Genomic DNA, 21,993 nt, shown 5'->3' with positions numbered 1-21,993 from the left:
TCGGATACCGGTACACGGATACATTACAGATACTTCACGGATATTGAAGGAAATACCCTTTTTTATTTCTCACCACAAAGTAAATATCCATTTCTTTTCAAATTTTAAACATTCATGACAGGCAGGACAGTGGGGCAGGCATGTTGACCAAGTTCATAATGCTGTTTGGGCAAACAATACACAGTTGGCCTTTCATGCACAGCACTAACATAAGTAAGGTATGAGATGGGAGGTGGGGGGGGGGAGTGGAGGGGATGGGAGGGGAGGGGAGTGGGAGGGAGAGGATTCATGTGACTTAAGATATTGGTTAAAAAATAATCCCATATTTCAGAAAGCAGATGTCTTCTGTTTTATGCAAACCTTGTTCATTATATTGAATGGTCATAATTGAATAGCATTTCGTTCAATAAGTAGACATTTCAACCATTAACTCGGTCTCGTAAAATTATGGAAACAAGGTGACAGCCCGAAAAACAAAAGGTATATGACATTGAGGGTGGCAGAAAAAACTTAATTCAGTTGACATTTAACCGTCAAAGTCCAAATTTCTTCATTCCTCCCATTGCCGATGAAGCCACCTGACTTTTCAAGAACTCTGTTGCCATTTTCTGCAGCTCTGAGAAGAAGAAGCAGAGGAAGAAGAAGAAAAACAGTTAGAGAAATAACGCATTGAGATCAGTCAATCTAAGATTTGTAATGACACTCGGAGGTTAAAGACATAACACCGTCCATTAAAAAAATAATTAATTCGGAATACCTTTCCAGCTGAGTAAAGAAGAGGGATCCTTCTTGATTGTGCCCAAGATTTTGGAGACATCTATGCCTCCAGGTTTGAATCCTTTGGCTGACTCCTTGAGCTTCCCCAGTTTTACAGAATCCGAGCCACCCTTTAAGCCATAGAAACCAAAAAATCAACCATAATATATGAACTTGCACAAGCAATTGCAAAAAGATGAAAGGAAAAGATGCATAAAACCATTATAATTTAGTTCATCTCAGCAAGGAGGTCTGAAAATGTATAAACTACCAAAACCAGATGAATTTGAACTGCATTTCTCGTCAGTCAACATTTACTTCTCTGTCAATATTTGTTACCACTGATGTATCAGAGCATTATTGTGCCGCCACACTGTGCCGGTTGACTAGTCATGCTTATTCATTGTTGTTGCTTCCCTGTGGCTCTGCCTACCATGAGCCAGGAAACGCTTGTTGAAAAAAAAAATGTTGCCTTGCCATGTGGTTTTTTTTTGCCCGCTGCGATGAAAAATGCGTTTTGTGCCAGACTGTGGCCAACAACAGTGTGAGTGATGCGTTTTGTTTATCGTTCAATACCAGAATTTTGTACTGTGACTTTATGTCGGCATGAAACAGTTCGATGCTCTAGTTTTACCGACGAACTTCGACAATTGTGTTACAACAACAATCTATAGGAAAGAACTTGCAACTTTGATGTGTAGACAAATGTAAAGCTCTGCGGTCTATTGTAGTGACTCGAATTTGTTATTGTACCGTTACTCTGATCAGTGATTTTAATAACGGCTCTCATTGACAGTGCAGTACTCTGCACTGAGTTAGGTTAATTTTATTTCTCGTTTTTGTTTGCGTGAAAGTACGCCTTGCCCGAATTCCTGGAACAAGGGAGCTAACTCATCCGAGCATATCACTACAAAGTAGCTGCCCTTTAATATACACATCTTGTACATGTATAACGATCAACGTAATATCTGTGTCAACTTACTATAACATTTTATTTTTGTTTTTGTTACAGCGATTACCAACTCATACCAGACGTCAAGAATAAAGAACTCTAAGCCTCAGCATGGTTGTTAGACGTTACGTTCATTGGCGGATGGGGGTTAGCTGTATGCTATCCGGTCCAGACCGGAGAGGCAGAACAATTATCCTCCTCGACCTCAATACATTGAACTTTGTCATCGTTAAAAAAAATTCCTTTCAACTCTGAAAATAAAAGGCGATTGTCAATTGAGAAACGTTTTTAATAACGGAGCATAAAATACTGGTGTATGGGTTGCCACTTCTGGATCGTCATTGTTGTTGCAATCACTTTATACACACGCACACACACACACACACACACACACACACACACACACACACACACACACACACACACACACACACACACACATACACACACACACACACACACACACACACACACACACACACACACACACACACACACACAGATGGAATTATCAATAGATGTATATCTATTATATATATATATATATATATATATATATATATATATATATATATATGTCTATATATACACATATATATTTATTTATATGTATATATATATATATTTATATGAATGTTTATCTACATATATATTGTTGCGGGCCAGGGGTCGGTGAAAAGACCACAAGGGGGGGTGGGGAGCTATTTCGGCTCCCACCAGACTCCCCGGAATTGTAGGCCGTCGCACACGGATAATTCTGTGACGCGACAGGTCGCTTAACCGACCATGGACGCCAATAACTCAAACACGTGACTTAGGGTCCTCTGTATAGTTAATCGGGTTACCTAAAAATAACCACGTGATTTAATTACCGGGGAACACGCCCTCGGAATTCCTTCTCCGAACTGGATCACTCTTCCGGACCGGATCACTTTACCGGATAAGCAAAGCAGTAGAGGAGTTGAGGCTACGGTCTCTCGGTACCTTTGTATAATTGATACGCGATAGCCGAACGCACCACCCATACGTTTGTGGGGAATGCTCCGTGGCGTGGTACCCCCTGACAGCTGGTGTGTCGTCTCTTGCTTCGGGCAGCTCGCGTCCAGACCGTGGGCATGAAGGAGGGGCTTGAGTTGGGAGGGTGGAGTGGTAGGTGGGACCAGGTGGGTGGGTGGAGTCAGCGTCGTGTGGGCGGAGAAGAGGCGGAGGATTCCAGTGATGACAGAAGGCGGAGTCGAGGTGATGACGACAGTCGGAGTCGAAGACCAGCTTGAGCGGGAGGCGAGACAGAGCAGCGAGAGAGCGCGAAGGCTCCGCTCGGACCTTTATAGGCCGCGGGGTGGGGGGCCACCTCAAAACGCGGTGTTGTCACCCGAATCGGGTGCTATGATTGGCCCTGAACCCCTGCACGGCCCAGCCGCGATGGTCAGAAACAGCAACATTCCATTTCCGGCAAGGTGACCCCGAGCCGTAAAAATGTCATGCTTTGACCTCATGACATGATACGAATCGCCCACACCGAACTCCGCGCCATGAACCACCTTGCACGAACCCCCAGGCCAATCCCTGACGACTGGCTGAGAGTGGCGTCAGTCTTGCATGCCTGCTCCGTGTGCGCCGTTTGGCCCGGGCTGTGCCGCATGCCTCCAATCGCCCGATCGCAGCTTCGCTGGCCGTGGAGGTGGTCGGACGTTTGCCGTCCGTGGGGAGCATCCACGGCCACCAGCGAGGACTGAAGGTCCGATGTTATGGTGAACCCATGCACAGACAGTAAGATGTGTCCATTCGTGCCCCGCTCTGCACGATAACAAAGTGTCGCGAGCGGCGCACGGGTCTGCCTTTGAGAGAATTCCGTACAGGGCACATTGAGCACATTCCATACAGTGCGCATAGATCCGCCATTACGCACGTGGCCAGCGCTCATGTTCGCTTTATTCTGCTATCGTGTGCACGGGGCGAAACCCAATCGATATAATTGGTCCAGAAATGGGTTGAAAGGAAAGCGCCGATTCACCTTGCACACTCGTATCCCGTGCAACGTGGCGTAGGGTTGCCTTTCTATTATCGGCCTCGGTACGCGTTCCATGCAGCGTGGGCGTCGTGTTGGGTGTTTTTCTTGTCCATTGGGTGGAAATTACCGCCGCGTGTGCGTTTGGCAGGCTGTGTTTTATACGGAGGGTGGGGGTGTAATGCCTGCTTGGCCTTTGCTGAGGACCCATCTCACAGCGAAGGGCGCACGTGGCTTTGATTTACCTCAGGAATAATCAGAAAAGAAGAGTAGGAATGAAGTTAGAAATGAAATGAAGAAGGAATGATGAAAGCAAACGTAGCTATGAGATCCTCACAACGCACGCCCCTGTTGTCTCGCTCGACAAAAGGGAAGGGACTATCAACATGTATATTAATGGAAAAACTGTCTTGGGACCACTATCTGTTGTAAGCATGCGGTTTCCAGAACCGCAACTATTTATATGCATGTATATATATGCATGTATATATATATATATATATATATATATATATATATATATATATATATATATTTGCGGTTCTGGACCTCGCATGCCTCTAAGGCAATGGCACTCAACATACAATGCTCCCCAGACAGTTATTTCGTTATTCTATGTGCAGTTAGACCTTCCCCTCATGACTGATGGGTTTACGGGATAAAGTGCGTTGCGTGCCTCTTTGAGCTTGGTCTAATTGTATCTGTCTTCTTTTCAATCCATGATACAAAGTGAAGCAGGTGCAAATACACGATAACAGACACGCGTGCAGCCCTGTGGTAATCACCGCCGTACTGTACGGGACGCGCATAGTGCACATCTTTATTCGGGTCTGTGTGCTGATTTACAACGGTGTCTCACCATCGACCTTAGCTCGCCGCCTCGGCTACCAATATCTCCCGTAAACGGCAGAGGTCATCCCGCACCTCCTCGCACCTCCGCCTCGAGGCAGTCGCCATCAAGCAGAGGCATGCTGCATGGCCCAGACTACTCGGGCCACATAGCGTGCGGACGGAAGAAGCGCATTGACCAGCGCCAACCGCAGAGCACCAGGGGTGCCCGAACGGGCATGCAGGACCGACCCGACCCTTGGCCAGTCGCCGGAACACAGCCTGGGAGTTCGGTGCAGGGCGATTCATGTCGTGGTGTTTGGTGCAAGACGATTCCACAGTTCAGCCATGTCTCAGCAGATGTGCAAATGAGACCACTTCCGGCCATAAGGGCCAGGCAGCAGGGAGCCAGGGGCCCAATAGGAGCGCGCAATTCGGGTGACGACGCATCGCTTTGGGTCGTCACCCCACCCTTCACCACGGGGCTTATAAAGGCGGATCACGAAGCCGTTCATGGTCTCGCCTTGCATCGCTCACAACCTCAACACTCGCCTGCTGGATCTGCCCACTCTCACCTCGCTTCAGTCAGGATCTCTACATTTGTGTGCTGACTCTGCCGTCCTCGTGTGCTGCTGGCTCCATCCACCGCCCTTCTCGCCTGCTGGCCTTGCCTATCTCTGGACCAGTGCGGAGCACGCGCTGAGCCCAACACAGTAACCAAGCAAGAGACAACGCGCCGGCTCTCAAGGTGGGATCGCTTCGCGGAGCGTCCCCCAAAACGTACTGGGTAGCGCGGTCGGCCGACCGTGCAAGGTATTTTGAGGCCGTTAGCCCTCATGTCATCTCCTATCCTTCCTTATGATTATCTCATCTTCATCGTGTGTGTGTGTGTGTGTGTGTGTGTGTGTGTGTGTGTGTGTGTGTGTGTGTGTGTGTGTGTGTGTGTGTGTGTGTGTGTGTGTGTGTGTGTGTGTGTGTGTGTGTGTGTGTGTGTGTGTGTGTGTGTGTGTGTGTGTGGCGACGGCGGCACCTGTCCTCGTCTAAGTTAAGAGTGTAGAAGATATATCGGGATAACTCTGCTTTTGTAAGTTGCTTGCATTGTTGTCGCACGCCACAAATTCCTTACTATCTCTGCTTGCATACAATAATAAATACAATCACTGTGCCTCACCTCACCTGTTTCATTCACATATTTTTCCTCACCTGTTTGTTAATGAATGATTGTGTAGAAATGCTCCCAGCTCGTTTTTGTCTTTTCTTTCATTGGTCTAGCATGGTTGGTATCCGAACTTAGCCGGGATTTTGTCTCCCAACAATCCATCTTACTAGCCGGTACGTTCCTTGGCAGTTTCGCTCGGCTGTATCTCACCCGGTAAGGTGACCCGGTTCGGACAAGACGTACCGAGGGCGTGTTCCCCTGTAATTGGATCACATGGTTATTTTTAGGTAACCGGTTAAATCTGAGACGGAGGACCCTAAATCACGTGGTTGAGTTATTGGCGTTAACGGTCGATTCGCGACCTGCCGTGTCATGGAATTATCCGTGTGTGACCACCTGTGATTCCGGAGAGTCTGGTGGGAACCCGAGATGGCTTTCCCACCTCGTGGTCTTTTCGCCCCGAACCCAGGCCGCAACAATATATATATATATATATATATATATATATATATATATATATATATATATATATATATATATATATATATATATATATATATATATATATATATATATATATATATATATACACAGTTATACCTTGACATACGAATGCACTAACTTACGAGCTGTTGCTCGGACGATTTTTTGCTTTGTGTTACGAGTCTAGATCCGAGTTACGAGTGGAGCGAGCTTTGAGACGTGCGCAGCCAAGCAAGCGAACACCCGCATCTCCCGCCACTCACTCGTTCAGTTCTCTTGGTTATCTCGTTGAGTAGGGTCGTATGTCAAGTTAGTGCATTCGTATGTCGAGGAAAAGGGAATAAAAAAAAAATGTAAAAAAAAAAATAAATTGTAGCAATTAAGTTTAGCGATAAAGTGAATTAAAAAAAAATATAACAATTACATTTAGCGATAAAGTGTGATGAGACCTTCAAATCTCCTCCACCACCGCCGCCACCTCCACCAGAATCTTCCGTAAGCTGAAGTAGTCTCATCTCCAAGGAAAATACACTTTATAAAACCAGCTTATTTTTGTATATTCTATTTTATTATCTTTGTGTTATGTTTTGTATTAATTATTTATTATTTATAAATACGTTTCTCATTTTTAAAACTACGAAACAAAGAAATTAGGGTGTTTTTTGGGGGGCTGGAACTGATTGATGGTATTTTAATTAATTTCAATTGGGAAAATTGTTTTGATTTCCGAGCAAACCGAGTTATGAGCTCGGTCACAGAACGAATTAAACTCGTATGTCAAGGTATTACTATATATATATATATATATATATATATATATATATATATATATATATATATATATATATATATATATATATATATATATATATATATATATAGAGGGGGTTGCAAAAGTAGGGATACAGTAAGGACTGTACTTTAATTCATAACTGTATACCTACTTTTGCAGCCCCCTGTGTGTATGTGTGTGTGTGTATATATATATATATATATATATATATATATATATATATATATATATATATATATATATATATATATATATATATATACATATATATATATATATATATATATATATACATATATATATATATATATATATATATATATATATATATATATATATATATATATATATACATATATATATATATATATATATATACATATATATATATACATACATATATATATATATATATACATATATATATATATATATACATATATATATATATATATATATATATATATATACATATACATATATATATATATATATATATATATATATATATATATATATATATATATATATATATATATTACTCGTGGATTGTGGTTGCATTCTGCAAGCAGATAAATAAATAAATTATATGCAGAATGAGAGCAGTATGAGCTCTTTATTTATCCTCAGTCCATGCTCTGCCCCTCTCCCTCCCCTCTCTCTAGTTAAGTTCAAGTACACTACCGGTCTGAAGTTTTAGAACACCCCCATTTTTCCAGTTTTTACTGAAATTTAATCCGTTTAATGTTTCAATGTACTCTGAAATTAAAGCATATAACAAATAAACAATTGCAGATAGAACAGATATCATGGAATTGTTTTGCTGAACAAGATTTAGTAAATTTTTGACTTGTCAAAGTTGCCACCTTTTACAGATAAAACAACTGAACATACTCTTGGCATTCTTTCGACAATGGAAATCAAATATTGTTTGGAAAGTTCTTCCTAACACTGTTGCAGAAGTTCCCACAAATGTGTTGCACTTGTAGGTTGCTTTGCTTTCACCCTTCTTGAACCCAGACAGATAGATTTCAGCAGTTACTCCCCAGGCTCAAACGCAGCATTATGTTCAAGCTACTGGAGGTCCATGAGCAATCACCGGCACTCTGAACAAATTCCAAATTCCTGCCTTAACTATTGCTGGGAAGGCAAAGGAAAACCACTCAGTATAACCCTTGCCAAGAAATTGCTTCAGCAGAACTGACGCTCTGGAACAGAGCATGGTGCATTGGAATGGTAACTATCTTCGCATGCTCAGATATAAAATTGGAGGCTTAATCAGAAATTAATGGCAAAGTTTTTGTTGCCGTAAATTACCCTGACCTTACAGAAATCTCACCTCAGTCTGGTTATTAAACCAATCCTTCAATTCATCCTGTAACACAAACAAATACAACATAGTAATAAATCACCTTACACCAATAAAGATAATAAGCTTCTTTAAAAAGAAATCATTGAGTGCCTGTTTTTAAAGTGACACAATAGGTAATCATTCTATTCTATTACGATGGCATAATCCGCACGTACTGAAAAGGTCATTTTATAGGCAGCATCGTTTCATAACTTAGAAACTTGTCACTTTGTATAGTTTTCTGGAATAAAAAGCTCAAATGAGAATCTTTACCTCCAACACCAAAGGTGGATGGAGGTTATGTATTAACCCATGTTTGTGTCTGTCTGTCTGTGAGCATGATATCTAAAAAAGTTATGGATGGATTCAGACGAAACTTGGTGGACAGGTTGGGTGTTTGATTAAAAAAAAAAAGAAGGAATGATTCGATTTTGGTGGCGATCCGGATTCGAATCCGGATACTTGAATTTCTAAGTGATTCTTCACCATTGAGAGATTGGGCCAAAAACGATATATAGCATGATATCTCAAAAAGTTACGGACTGATTCAGACGAAACTTAGTGGATGATTTGGAGAGGTGACGAGAACAAGTGGATTCGATTTTGTTTAAAGTCCAAATCCAGATGTGGCCCATCTGCGGGGGACAAAACGTAAACTGTTCAGCCTGACAGAGGTATGTGCTCTACCGAGTACCGTTCTTGCTCATCTTGCATGGCCAATAACCCGTTTGCATCACCATTCTTCATGTCAGATATCTGATATAATCTCTCCTCGATATTCTAAGCATCCAGCTGGAAACTATAGGCTATCAGATATTATGAGGCAAGCTTGACGGCCACTCTAAACATTCATATGATAAAAAATCCCAGAGAAACAACATTATGTTGTTCCTTTGCACGTGCCACCAACTGATAATGGGTTTGTGGTTTCCGTTCGGTGTGGAACGAAGTTTCACGTAAGATACCTAAAGTTATGAGACTCGGTTATTTCAACCTTCTACTGTAAAGCTCCATAGTACTATCCTCCTCTTTCACCTGCAGGCTTGCCATGAGTAAACTACAATGCACAAAAAAGTGTAAATTTACACATGCAGCGATGAACCTGCTCGGCTCTACTGCACTCTACTCCACGATGGTGTTGGATCAGAAACACAGGTGAAGGAGTACTTGATTACACCGTCGATGGGATTTTCTCATTTTTTCACGATAATAAAAGAGCCAGACAAGGGAAATGCTTCCCAATTACTGTACAGTGAAGAAATGGCTCACAGCTACCAGCTAGCAATTGTGATGCCAATAAAACAAATAACCTCCAGCTGCACTCAAGAGTGGGAAGACAACGCAGGTTCTTAGCGAGCAACTTTAAACCAGCAACTCCCACTATGAGCTCACACAGCTGTTATCCATTTTTGAACCCTCTCCAGGAGAAGTGCTGCTTGCTTTATATCTACAGTACGTGTAAACAACATGCCATACTATTACTATATTATGTACTCTGATAAGACAGATGCCTGTAAATACGTAGAGAACGTAGTGCGTGCGTTATGATACGAACCATCTTGTTGAGAAGCGAAGAGTGATACGTCCAGGCAGGCAGAAGCAGGGTTTGTGAACAATGGGTGTGGTGGTGTTGCCGCACCGCGACTATATACTCAATCCAAGACTAGGGTGTGTCCTGGCCCTGAGGCACTCACTTTTCAGGGGAGGAGTTTTTAAGGGAAGGTAATAAGAGAATTTGAAATTACAAAGCACACAACTGTAAAATAAGATGTCTCGTTTTTATTACCAATTTACCTTTGTTTTTTTTTCATTGATAGCACCATTGTGATGTTGGTCTGGATTTCAGTGGAGTCAGTTTGTCTGGGGATGTAAACAGCAGCTTGAGGCAGTGTATTGAGGCGTTGTCTGGTGGAAATATGTGACTGGGTGTGGTCCGATTCGCCAAGGGGCACAGGGAGTGTTCATGGTGCAGTGGGAACTGGCAGGGGAAATTATTAAATAATACAATCAGAAAAGAGCACACGATCATGTGTTCAGTAGAAACACAGTACAAGTGTTAAGTGAATAATGAGTTAAAGCTTTTGTGCAAAATATCTTGGTTAACAAGTGATGGACAGAAATGGTAAAACCAGCACCAAGCATCCACATGAAATAAGACCCATGAAGATGTTTATGTTGGTAGTTGGCAGGAAGCCTGGGTTGTCATTTGTCATTGTTGTTTCACTTGAGAGGTTAAAAGAAAGGAGAGTTTGGTGTGCAAGCAGTATGTACAGTGTGTCTGTTTGTCTGTCCATTGGTACCATACTCTGTGAAGGGCGTTGGTGCTGCCGAAGCAGTCTTCTTGGCTATTGGGGTACAATCCTGGACAGGTCGCCACTCCGACACAGTATACCAGCAAGCTGGCACTCGTTCTGCCGACCTCAGAAGGATGACAGGCAGAGTCAACCCCACCTGGTATTAATTCAACAGCTGAGTGGGATTTGAACTCAGGATCCTAGGATCCCAAGCCCACCACCCTAACCATTAAGCTAACACCAGGCAATCGATGCATCAATATATCTTTATTTATATGTGTATATATATATATATATATATATATATATATATATATATATATATATATATATATATATATATATATATATATATATATATATACATACACACACGTATTACGAGCAACACTTGTTCCAATCGGATGGTAATGTTATTCATAAACAGTCTACACTGTTCGGTCAGAGTACTGCACACAGGCTTGACACCACCAAACGTTTTCAAGTCCATCCGGACAAAATATGAGCCTTAAATTATGCAGAGGTGTGTATATGTATATATATATATATATATATATATATATATATATATATATATATATATATATATATATGTATATGAATATCCATCCATCGGGACCATACTCTGTACAGAGCGTCGGTGCTTTCCAAGCAGTCTCCTGGGCTATATGTATGTTATCAATATCCTGGTTAACAGAGCACAGAGGATTTGTTCACCTTGTAATCTTCCTGCTGAAATTGACAAAATCATGAATATCTTGGTGAGAATGGTTATCCTGAGCATATAGTTAAGAGATACAAACACAAGTTTCTAAACACGACAAGAGATCGGAAGATTGGGTCGGGCAAATGTCCAGTCTATATCAGGATGCCCTGGAAAGGTCAATCATCACGAAGGTTTGAAGTACAAATCAAACATATTGTATCCAACACGTTTCTGGCTGTGCAACCCCGAGTAATCTTTACCTCTCGCCGTTTGCTGACTGTCAGTCAACAAGGATGTGCTACCCACCTCACAAACCAGCAATGTTATTTATGAGTTTAAGTGCCGATGTGAAGCTCGGTACGTGGGCCGCACAACACTAAGATTGATTGATCGGATCAAACAACACGTCCCCTTGGCGATTCGAAGAAAGATTGTGAGGGTGAGAACACAACCGGTGCGAGAATGTAGAAATATCCAGCAACCACCGGTCACTGTACCTGCTTCATCTGCCATTGCACAGCACCTGGTTACCAACTCTATCTGTACAGACCAGTACAATGCAGATATGTTCAGGATATTGAGCCGAGGTCAGAGCTCGTTTCATTTATGTATGTTAGAAGCAACCTTCATCCTTACCACCGATCCAATACTATGTCGTCAAAAGGAATTTGTACGATCTCTGTGTCTCTTTCAGCATGGAAAGATCAAGGGAAGTGCGGTAACAAATGGTGAATGGACCTTAGGGGAAACCCATCCCCCCTCTCTCCAGGATGTCATTGCTTCGGTCACAATTGTGTCGTGTTTGTTTGTATCCATATATATATATATATATATATATATATATATATATATATATATATATATATATATATATATATATATATATATATATATATATATATTGTGCAAGGGCAAATCCAGGAATTGGGTAGGGGGGGGGTTTCCAAATAACAGAAAATCTAAGTCATATGAACGTTATGAAAACTTTATTGCAGCTTTCAAATAAATGCACATTCACATATTCTTTGATATGCATGTATTGTGCAAAAAGATATAAAAGTTAATTAAGTTAATATTTAAATGCATAACTAAAAATAAAATAGGTTGAATTCAATAAACTTCAAGTTTCAATCTTAAATATCATGACTAGTGTGACCTACCTGAGTGATGGTAGTGCCTATATGACATACTAGAAGGAGTTCTGGGTGACCAGGGAACTCCTCGGTTTGCCACTGTAATGGTAAATATTTTTTGTTGGGAGTGGGTTCCAGGCAACCAGGAAACCCCCCTGGATTTGCCACTGTTGTGCTGTACAGTGCAGTTTTAATAATTTATAACCTCCCTCCTCCGTGGCAATGTGCGAGCAAGGGTGTGTTGAGTTACCAATTGTCTCTTGCAGAGCACTCGCCACGTGGCTAAAGCACTCAGTCCATTGCAAGGCATTGATAAGGAACGACTGGCTTGGCAAGCGCTAGCTCGCTGCTTGGTCCCTGAACACACCCCTAATGTTCATTTTCATTCTTTTTATTAATAATAAGAGCAAACAGAAGCCCTTATAGCGAGCTTTGACTTTTTCATTGTTTAGTTTTTATATTGTTTTTATAAAAGGTGAAACAATGCAATTTCTCATTTCTGTACGTCCATCTCAAATGAGAAGAGTTGGAAGGATAGCCCAGAGATTCGCACGCTCACTCTGAGCTGGATCTTGTCTGGGTTGGAATCCTGACCCAGCTATGAGCTGTCATTCCGGTGTTTAACAGGCAGTGTGATTCACAATGTGTGTGCCATCTCGGATGGACGTTAAACTTGGTGTCTCATCTGCCAGCATTAGTTGATGCACGTTAAACATCCCACAAAGCCTGTCTTTCATGACGATTGGACGAGCTATCGCTGGAACCCTGAACAATTTCCTGTCCTAACGCTAGTCAAACGTCAGGCCTGGTCAGCCGGTTCGTGAAAAACCTGGGCCAAGTTTCCACAAGAACGTGGGACTAACTGTTGTCGTGATTAAGAAGACTTCTTGTACAACAGAGCTTAAATAAAGGGATTGTAGTACATGGGGCGCTTGGTTAGTGTGTGGCCAAACAGCAACAGCAACAAAAAGACTTGCAATGACAAGTTTTTATTGACCAATATGTATAGGTTTTGATATAAATGTTTGATTTGTTTTTATATGAAACTTACCTGCCCAACAAAATTTGTGGCCACATGTGCTGCATGCACACTGAGGACAACAGCGATGGTGGCTGGTGCCATTGCGTGTGACGTAAAGGAAGTACAGGACTCGCCCGAGAGTGGAAAATTTTCATTGAGTTTGAAAAAATATCGTTGTGCCACACCCAGGAATTTTATATGCCCTTTCTGTTCCATTCCTTTCTGAGCTGCATGACACAATTTTTTATGATTGATTGATATAAATATATAAATATAGACACATTAAGGGGAGGACAGATTTTTAAGGTCATACCCAATAATAGACATTTTAACATTTTTCACCAAAACTTGACGTGAGTTTGTCCGATCGGAACGAAATTGCCCTCTCTTGATAGCCCAGAGCACGGTGAATTTACACTTAATTTACATTATACCCCTCCGGGTTAAAGGTCAAGATCAAATGGCGGTCTGAAAAAAAAACAAGACTTTTTTTTGTCATCCCTCAGTTTTTTCCAATGTGGAATCTCAAACACCGCTTGGTCTTCCAAGATGTTCTTGCATCATAATAGTATGCCTGCACTGAAGTTGTCCACCTGATATTTGATTGGTGAAATGACTTACTTTTTTCGGTTTGTGACCTAATTAACAAAAAAAACCCCCATCTTTTTGATAATAACTTGAATAATGTTCCTCTGATTTTCACGATGTTGAGTTTTATGGACAGACTGTGGATGGGGACACATTTTCTTAATTTGCACTCGATCCCTAAATGTTGAAGGTCAAGGTCATATGATGATTCGAAATAAATCTGGCCATCGTTGGAACGTGGGCCAAGGGTAAGCCAGGCGATTTAGTTTAACAGAGAGAAGGGGAGTGGGAGGGCCCGTGGCTGGGTAACTGCACGGCGCCCAATCTACCCTTAATCCGTTCCTGTACATGTATATACATGCACACTAGACTCTGAGCTCTTTAGCTTGGATTTGAATGTTAACCCAGCTACAAACTGCCACCCTGGTGTTTCCCAGACAGAGCGAGACATCAACGTGTTCCATCCCTCAGACCACCGTTAAACTGGGTGTCCCATCTGTCGGCATTAGATGATGGACGCTTAAAATCCCACAAAGAGCAGACAAGCTATTGCAAGAAAAAACCTGGAGAAATTCCAAATACCCACCCTGATTGACTGCTGGGAAGGCAATGGAAAACCTCCCAGCAAAACCTGTGCCAAGAAACTGCTTCATCAGCACCAACGCCGTGTAAAGAGTATGGTACACTGATATAAGGCTTATTTTAGAAGTAGCACCGTATTAATGCAGATTTAACCGCATAAATAGGCTTAAAACTGTCCTATATCAGAGAAAGATGTCGTCTATAAAAGGTATTTTGTTTCTTTTAAAAGAAACAAAAAACAAATTTGGGTCAAAGGTCAGGTGTCAATCGTCAAAGGTCAAATTTAAGATGTTTCACAAAAAACTGATGAGTGCTTGAATTTTTGTTTTTCAAACGACTCAATTTCACTCATTTTACTTATCAAGAATAAAATATATACAAAAGAATTTTGGATCGTTTTTAGAAATTATTTATTTCAACTTTTCAAAACCATAATTTTGCACAGTATTTAAAAAAATTTGCACGTTTGTGTATTTTCACAGTACCAGTGAATACTCAGTTATATGAAGATATTCCACAGTTCACCATCGAATAAACCGTCAATCTACCGCGGCCGCTAAGGTCATTGGATTTGCACACCCATCTGCATCACACGCACACTCGTACATGCAAATCTGGCTTCCACGATAACACCCGCATCTCACTGTGCTGCATTTGGTTTTACATCCACAGGATGTTCGTTTGATGCAGGCCTTTGGGATGGCTAGCAATCTCGTCCAAACAACTTCAAGACCTTTCTGTCCATAACCACCATGATTGGAGACGCTCCAGTATATACTACATATGTATTCAAAAGGCTTTATCAAAACTTAATTGCAAATTTTATTCATTTGCTACTCACTTCAATGGGAGCCCTTTCCTTGACGCTGGCTGCAGATTTGTTTGATTCGAGGAACCAATTTTGTCAGTTTCAGCCTTAAATAACCACGTTTCGTGATTTCCAGTCAATTTCTCTTAGCTTGCAGCAAATCAGTAACAACACTAAATCCACATTCGACGAAATAAGATGATGGAAAATTTATCAATACTTCCCTTGCCAAAGTAGTCATTTGGGTATTTCTTTTCGCTCTCCTAAGACAGCCACATCATGGTTCCTTTGATCTTGAAAAGAGTTTTCACAGACTCATGTTGTTGCAACTCGCATAACTCCTCTTGGTATTTCTCTGGTCGTCTTCTTCTTCTTCTTCTTCTTCTTCTTCTTCTTCTTTCGGCTGCTCCTGTTAGGGGTCACCACAGTGGATCATCCGTATGATCCGCATAGTGATTTGGCTTAGTTTTTATGCCGGATGCCCTTCCTGACGCAACCCTGGTCGCCTCTTACGGCACAGGGATGTGGTACACCTATTTTAACCGGGGTATACACCGGCCCAGTACACTGGTACTCATTTCGCCAACCTCGGAAGGATGACAGGCTGAGTCAACCCCCTGGTGTGTTAATTCAGTGGCCCAACGGGGCTTGAACTCAGGACCTTTTGGATCCCAAGCCGCTGCCCGAACCACTGCGCCAACACCAGGCTTTTGGTATTTCTCTGGTACTTCAAATAAATTCCCCAGAAATGGCTGAGTCAACCAAGAAGGGAACTCCATTGCTTTCAAATCATGAAATCTGTCATTGAAGTCATTAACCAACATTTTCAAGTGGTCAAAAATGACGTCCGTTGCCTCGTCAGTCACCTCAGATTCTTTCAACCAAGGGAATTGGCTAAAATTTCTTGACGATATGTTGAAAGCAATCATATATTGATTCATTAATTCTGAATCCTCATGCCCCACCTTGAGAAACACTGTTTTAGGGCATCTCTCATTCATGGAAGCCACTCCAATCTTTCCTGGCCTTGCTGAATAGAGTGTACTCCAATTCATCCACACTTAGACCTTCCAAGTCTTCACCGCCATACAGCTTACACACAAATTCTTCTGGACCTGAGATGGCACCATTCCGACTGATACCTTCCAGAAGGGCAGGAGATTTCTGATACAACTTGCAGCATGACTTCTTGGAGAACCCTGTGAAGGATGAGGTGGTATCACAACTGGTGAAGGCATGGAATCCAAGCAAACTGCCCAAAAGAACCCCATCAGGTGTGGGTGCTATCACATGCACCAGGAAACATTTTCTTTGTTTTGTTGTACCTGCAACCATCCACACTTCCACATCTTGGCGTTGAAGATGGCAGTGCAGTTGGAGAAGGACATCGATATCGTGACACATTACAAGAAGTCGCTGGTATTGGTTTTGGTAGGCATCTTTGGCACGGAGTATAAATCACGTATCTGTCTCTTCATGGATTGCAGACAGGTTTGTGACATCTCTCTTATTAGATCTTGCATTTACAGGATCTGGATGCCCTCCACCAGTCATGACTTCCTGGTCTCCTGTGAGAGAGGAAGTCTTCCGAAGTAGTTCATCAGATAGAAAGTGGGCAAGATCATTGTTTTCCTCTCATGCCAGGAAGTGATCCCAGACTTGTGGTGGAAGAACTTCTGGTCCCTATCCTGAAATGGCCTACGTGTTCCGATTAGTTGAAGAAAGTTGAAAAACTCTTTATCTCTTTGCTGATGACTCCACCCTCTGCCGTGACATCCTCATCCTTCAGGTTGCAACCTCTTCCCTCTCTTCAGACCTTGACAAAATCACAAACTGATCAAACACAAGGAACATGTCTTTCAATCCTCACAAATCTCACACTCTCCCTGTCTCTCTCCAAAAGGACCATCTGGAAAACCCTCACATCTACTTTTAAACAATCCTCTTGAGGAAGTTTAGTCATTTAAACTCCTGGGTCTTACCATCCATCAGCCATGATTTATCTTGGGCAAAGCACATTTCAAAGTTGGCCTCCAAAGCCAGTCACTGACTGGGCAGCCTCCATCATACAAAGTCCTTCCTTGGCACACCTGCACTCCTATCCACCTACGATGCCTTCATCCGCAGCTTGATGGAGTACTGCAAGACAAGAAAGATGCAGAATAACTGAAACAGAAGAAGACAAGGACGAAGAAGAACAAGACTGGTAGGAGCTATTCACCTCGTCCTGAAACAAGGACAACACTCTTCACAAGACCACTGTGAAGGTGGGGGTAACAGCAGTCACGGTTGCTGGTAGGGCCATGTCTGATGCAAAAACTAGATATGCGCAGATTGAGAAAACTTTTGGCTGTGCAGTTGGTACTCGAAGTTGCACCAGTTTATCTACAGCCAGAAGGTGAGAGTGCACACAGATCACAGGCCGTTAGAAATGATTGACGAGAAGGAACTAGCTTGAGCTCTAAAACACTTGTAGAGGATGCGACTGCAGATGCAGCTATATGAAGTGGTATTCAATACAGACCAGGCAGAGAAATGTACTTGGCCGACACGATGAGCAGGGCATATTTGCTAATGAAGCCATTTGGACAGCAACAAGAGTATGTCAACATGCTGAATTATGTTCCTTGTACCCCCAGCACCAGCCGGGATAAAGCAACACATACAAGCAATGATGGAACATTGCAGCTACTTCAACAAATGAATCGAGATGGACGGCCAGCAGCCATCCACTCCGTGCCCGAAGAACTTTGCCCACACTATCACATCTGTGATGAGCTCTCAGCACAGCACAGACTTGTTTATCATGGTGAACGCCATGTCGTACCATGGTCGCTTCGCCTTGATCTTATGAAGCGCCTTCATTCAGCTCACCTTGGCACGGAAAGCAGCTTATGGCGGGTTCGAGAATGCATCTACTGGCCCGGTATGAATGCTGACATTTGGAACTTCAATTAGAAATGTAATGTTTGTGGTGCTACGGCAGCTAAACAAGGTTGAAGACACTGAAGTCTCATGACATATCACAATGTCCATCGGAGAAACTGGCAGTAGACCTATTTTATCTTCAGGACATGCGCTACCTCATGCAGGTCAACCACTACTCAGGATTCATTTAACTGGATAAGTGGGAGGACATGCGGTCATCCAAGATAATCCACAAGATCAAAGCTCACTTCGCATGCTATGGCATACTTGACCGGCACTGTCATTGGTAACAATGGCTCCCAGTTGGTGTCTGTGGAAATGTACTATTTTGCATCGTACTGGGGTTTTCACTTCAGGACCTCATTGCCAGAATACCCACAAACCAACGGTCTGGCCGAAAGTGCCATCAGGTTTGCCAAGCAGCTCCTGAGACGTGCCATTCGATCCAAATCGGATGCTTACCTCGCTTTGCTTGACTACAGGAACACCCCATTTCAGGACATGAGTTAGTCTGGCCCAACCCTTCATGTTTTTCATGTTTCAACGAGGAAGCCAGGCACGAATGTTACTTTCAACCACCAATGGGAAGTTGAGGCCATCTTTACCTCGGCGCATACCAGAGAGAATAGCAGCCAGTTGGAGTCACCAAGCGCACTACTACAACCGCTCCACCGTTGATCTGCCTCCTTTAGTGCATAGTCAGTCTGTGCACATTCAACCAGCCAGTTGTTACAGAGAGTGGAGGCTAGTAGCCACATGAGTGCATCCTGTTTCAGACCGGTCATACAAAGTCAGAACACCTGATGGTCATGTGTACCGTTGGAAGACAGCATCTCCGGCAATCGAGAGAGGTGATTGATGACATTCATTCAGGTGATGCCTTGTGGTGCAGGGTTAGGGTTTGGACAAGCCGAGAATGCCTTCATCTGCGAAAAGCGAAGATTTTTCAAGGATATTGGTTGATCGCGTGCATTATTCTCTGTCTGTTTGTTTGTCAATCGCTGGCAGGTCACAATTTCAAACCAATCCTCACAAAACTTCACAAAACGGTAGAGTTGCTAATAAGCAAGAAACCTAATGATTTTGAGGTCAAAAGGCCAACATAGGTCAAAGGTCAACAACTTTGTCAGATTTCTAAAATCATAAATTTTCATCCGATTGACTTGAAATTTGAGCAGGATATGCATATTTGGTCATTGAATTCAACCAACCAATTATTTTTGAAGTCAGTATTGGCCAAAACGTCAGCATAGGCCGTATTTCTAAGATTGTCAATTTAAATCCGATTGACTTGAAATTTGAAGAGGATTTTCCGATTTGGTCATTTATTTCGACCACCAATTATTTTTGAGGTCAAATTTGTTTGAGGAATTTCATAAGTGCTCTGCACGATGTCTTTCTTTGTGTGTGTGTGTGTGTGTGTGTGCGTGCGCAGGATATCTCAAAAAGTTGTGGGTGGATTCAGACGAAACTTGGTGGACAGGTTTGGTGTGTGACAAGGACAAATTGATTTGATTCTGGTGAAGATCCGGATCCGGGCGGAGGTATGTGCTCGACCGAGTGCCCTTCTAGTCTGTGTCTATGTTCGTTCATCCCTCTTGACTAAAAGTGTGAAGTGGCCAAATATTTATGATGTCGGTGAAAAAGGAAAAATTTTGACCTCCCTTCACTGTTGCTGAACATACCGTTTCGATCCTCACCCTCTCCCTTTTTCGAATCTTGTTTGTACAACTGAATATCACACTGTCAGCATTATATTATTCAATTACTCAAACTTAAAAAAACAACCCAAAACACCCCTAAGTTGCAGTATTAAACCTCGGTGAGCTTTACATGTAAGGGCGGTCCGAGGTGGATGTTAAATTTTTAATTTTGTAAGAATATGACTGTGCTGAAATTTTATGTAATGCTATTGTATATCCTGAGCCAGTTATGACGCATGTCAAAGCATTCTGCGTAAAAACCAATTTTGTGGCTAATGTGTGACATGGAACACATGTATCATACAAGTTCCTCGTGAAGGAGAATATCAAACTAGGTGGGATTGGCAGATTGTCTGCACAATTTGGTGATAATATAGATATATTTTTTAAATATACAATGTATAAGAGCTAACACACAGAACGTATAACAAGGGACAAAAGGGGTGGGAGAGGGAAGCACAAAACACTGGGGAACAGAGATATTAGAAGATTTGGATGGGGCGGGGTACACGGGATAAACAAGATGGACACTACAGGGACTTTCATGTCCTTACACTACAGGAACTTCAGGAAGGAAAGCAGTTGATTTGGGGTGGATTAATGGGGGTAGAAAACATCATGGTTTAGGATGGGGGAAGATGAGAGATGGTGGTGAACAGCGGTTTTGAAGACCTGGAGGAAAGAGTGGGATTGAAGAGAATGTGGGAGTTTCTTCCAAAGGTTGGGAAAAAGAAGAATGAAAGCGATTTCATGTATATATTGGTTTAAATGGAGTATTGAATTTGGCTGACAATTGGTGAGCGATCATGAACATTGCCACATGCAATCAACTGCTGTCACTGCAAAAGACACCAAAAGCATTGAACCAGATCATCTTGGAGAATAACCTGTGTGCGCATCTTTTCAAATGCAGCACTTAAAGCAGCCGCCATAAACGGGAGACAGATGAAAGCATGAACAGACACTTTGGTTTTCAATATATATCCAATATATATATATATATATATATATATATATATATCGGCATTCAATGGAGCGCATACCTCGAGCAGGCTGGACAGCTTACTTTATGTATCCCACTGATAGGCTGGATCTGGATCCGGACCTTAACCGAAATCTAATCAGCTTGTTTTTGTTACCTTCCCAACTCATCCACCAAGTTTTGCAATAACTCGTTCACAACTTTTTGAAATATGCTACATATCATTTTTGGCCCCATCTCTCAATGGTGAAGAATCACTTTGAGAATTAAAAAATGATTACATCCAGATTTTCATCAAAATCGAATCATTTCGTCCTTGTCACACACCCAACATGTCCACCAAGTTTCGTCCGAATCCCTCCACATTTTGAGATATCCTGCTCACAGACAGACAGACAGAGAGAGAGGGGTGAAAACATGACCTCCATCCACGTTCGGTGGCGGAGGTAAATATTTCAGGTTATTTGGTGAGGAACGAGAGCAGCAAGTTTAGTGGAGGACTGACCATAAATAATCAAAATAAAGATCAATGACTGCACCGTGGTCCCAAGAAAGAAGCCAGACATAAGAATACAGATGTACTTACTGAAATGTACTTACTTCCCCCATCCAGACATAACAATAGAGCTTTTTGCCTATTTTGTTATTGTGATTTGTGTCGGGGCCTGTGGAACCGTACGTATAAAGCTGTAGTTGTGTTCATCACAGTTTGAGAGGGTATTTGAGTTCGTTTATTGAAAGAAGCAGGGGGAGGCCTCGTGTTAAGTTTAGCGTTAAGTCAGTTGGGGCCTTGGGAGTATTAGGATAAAAAAGGTTATAAATAGAGACCGAAGGAGAAAGGAAGAGGAGTTCCTAAAATGTGATAGTTGTTCAATGTGGGCCATGTCAACAATAGGGGAAGCAGAGGGTTCTTGCTGT

General features: G+C 42.2%; 2 long non-coding RNA genes across 3 annotated transcripts in view; one reads left to right on the top strand and one right to left on the bottom strand.

Annotated features, from left to right (window-relative positions):
- The window catches only part of LOC147025193 (uncharacterized), an 83,772-nt gene that overhangs the window by 29,709 nt on the left and 32,070 nt on the right, over positions 1-21,993 (top strand). Inside the window, exon 4 of the long non-coding RNA XR_015059387.1 lies at positions 19,826-19,934. This is a non-coding gene — a long non-coding RNA (uncharacterized LOC147025193). The remainder of the gene's footprint in view (positions 1-19,825; positions 19,935-21,993) is intronic.
- LOC147025194 (uncharacterized) lies at positions 44-12,505 on the bottom strand. Of its 2 annotated transcripts, XR_015059386.1 has the most exons (6): positions 12,491-12,505; positions 10,125-10,308; positions 9,886-10,023; positions 8,319-8,354; positions 758-887; positions 44-616 (listed from the first exon to the last, which is right to left on the bottom strand). It is a non-coding gene; the product is annotated as an uncharacterized LOC147025194 (long non-coding RNA). The 2 variants fall into 2 exon arrangements; XR_015059385.1 differs by lacking the exons at positions 10,125-10,308; positions 12,491-12,505 and having other exon boundaries at positions 9,886-10,038.

Source organism: Eptatretus burgeri, chromosome 6, assembly GCF_056783735.1.
Source record: "Eptatretus burgeri isolate ZD-2024b chromosome 6, Ebu_testis_v1, whole genome shotgun sequence".
NCBI classification, from domain to species: Eukaryota; Metazoa; Chordata; class Myxini; order Myxiniformes; family Myxinidae; genus Eptatretus; species Eptatretus burgeri.
The sequence above is the reverse complement of the archived record's forward strand: the minus strand, read 5'-3'. Positions and strand labels throughout refer to the sequence as shown.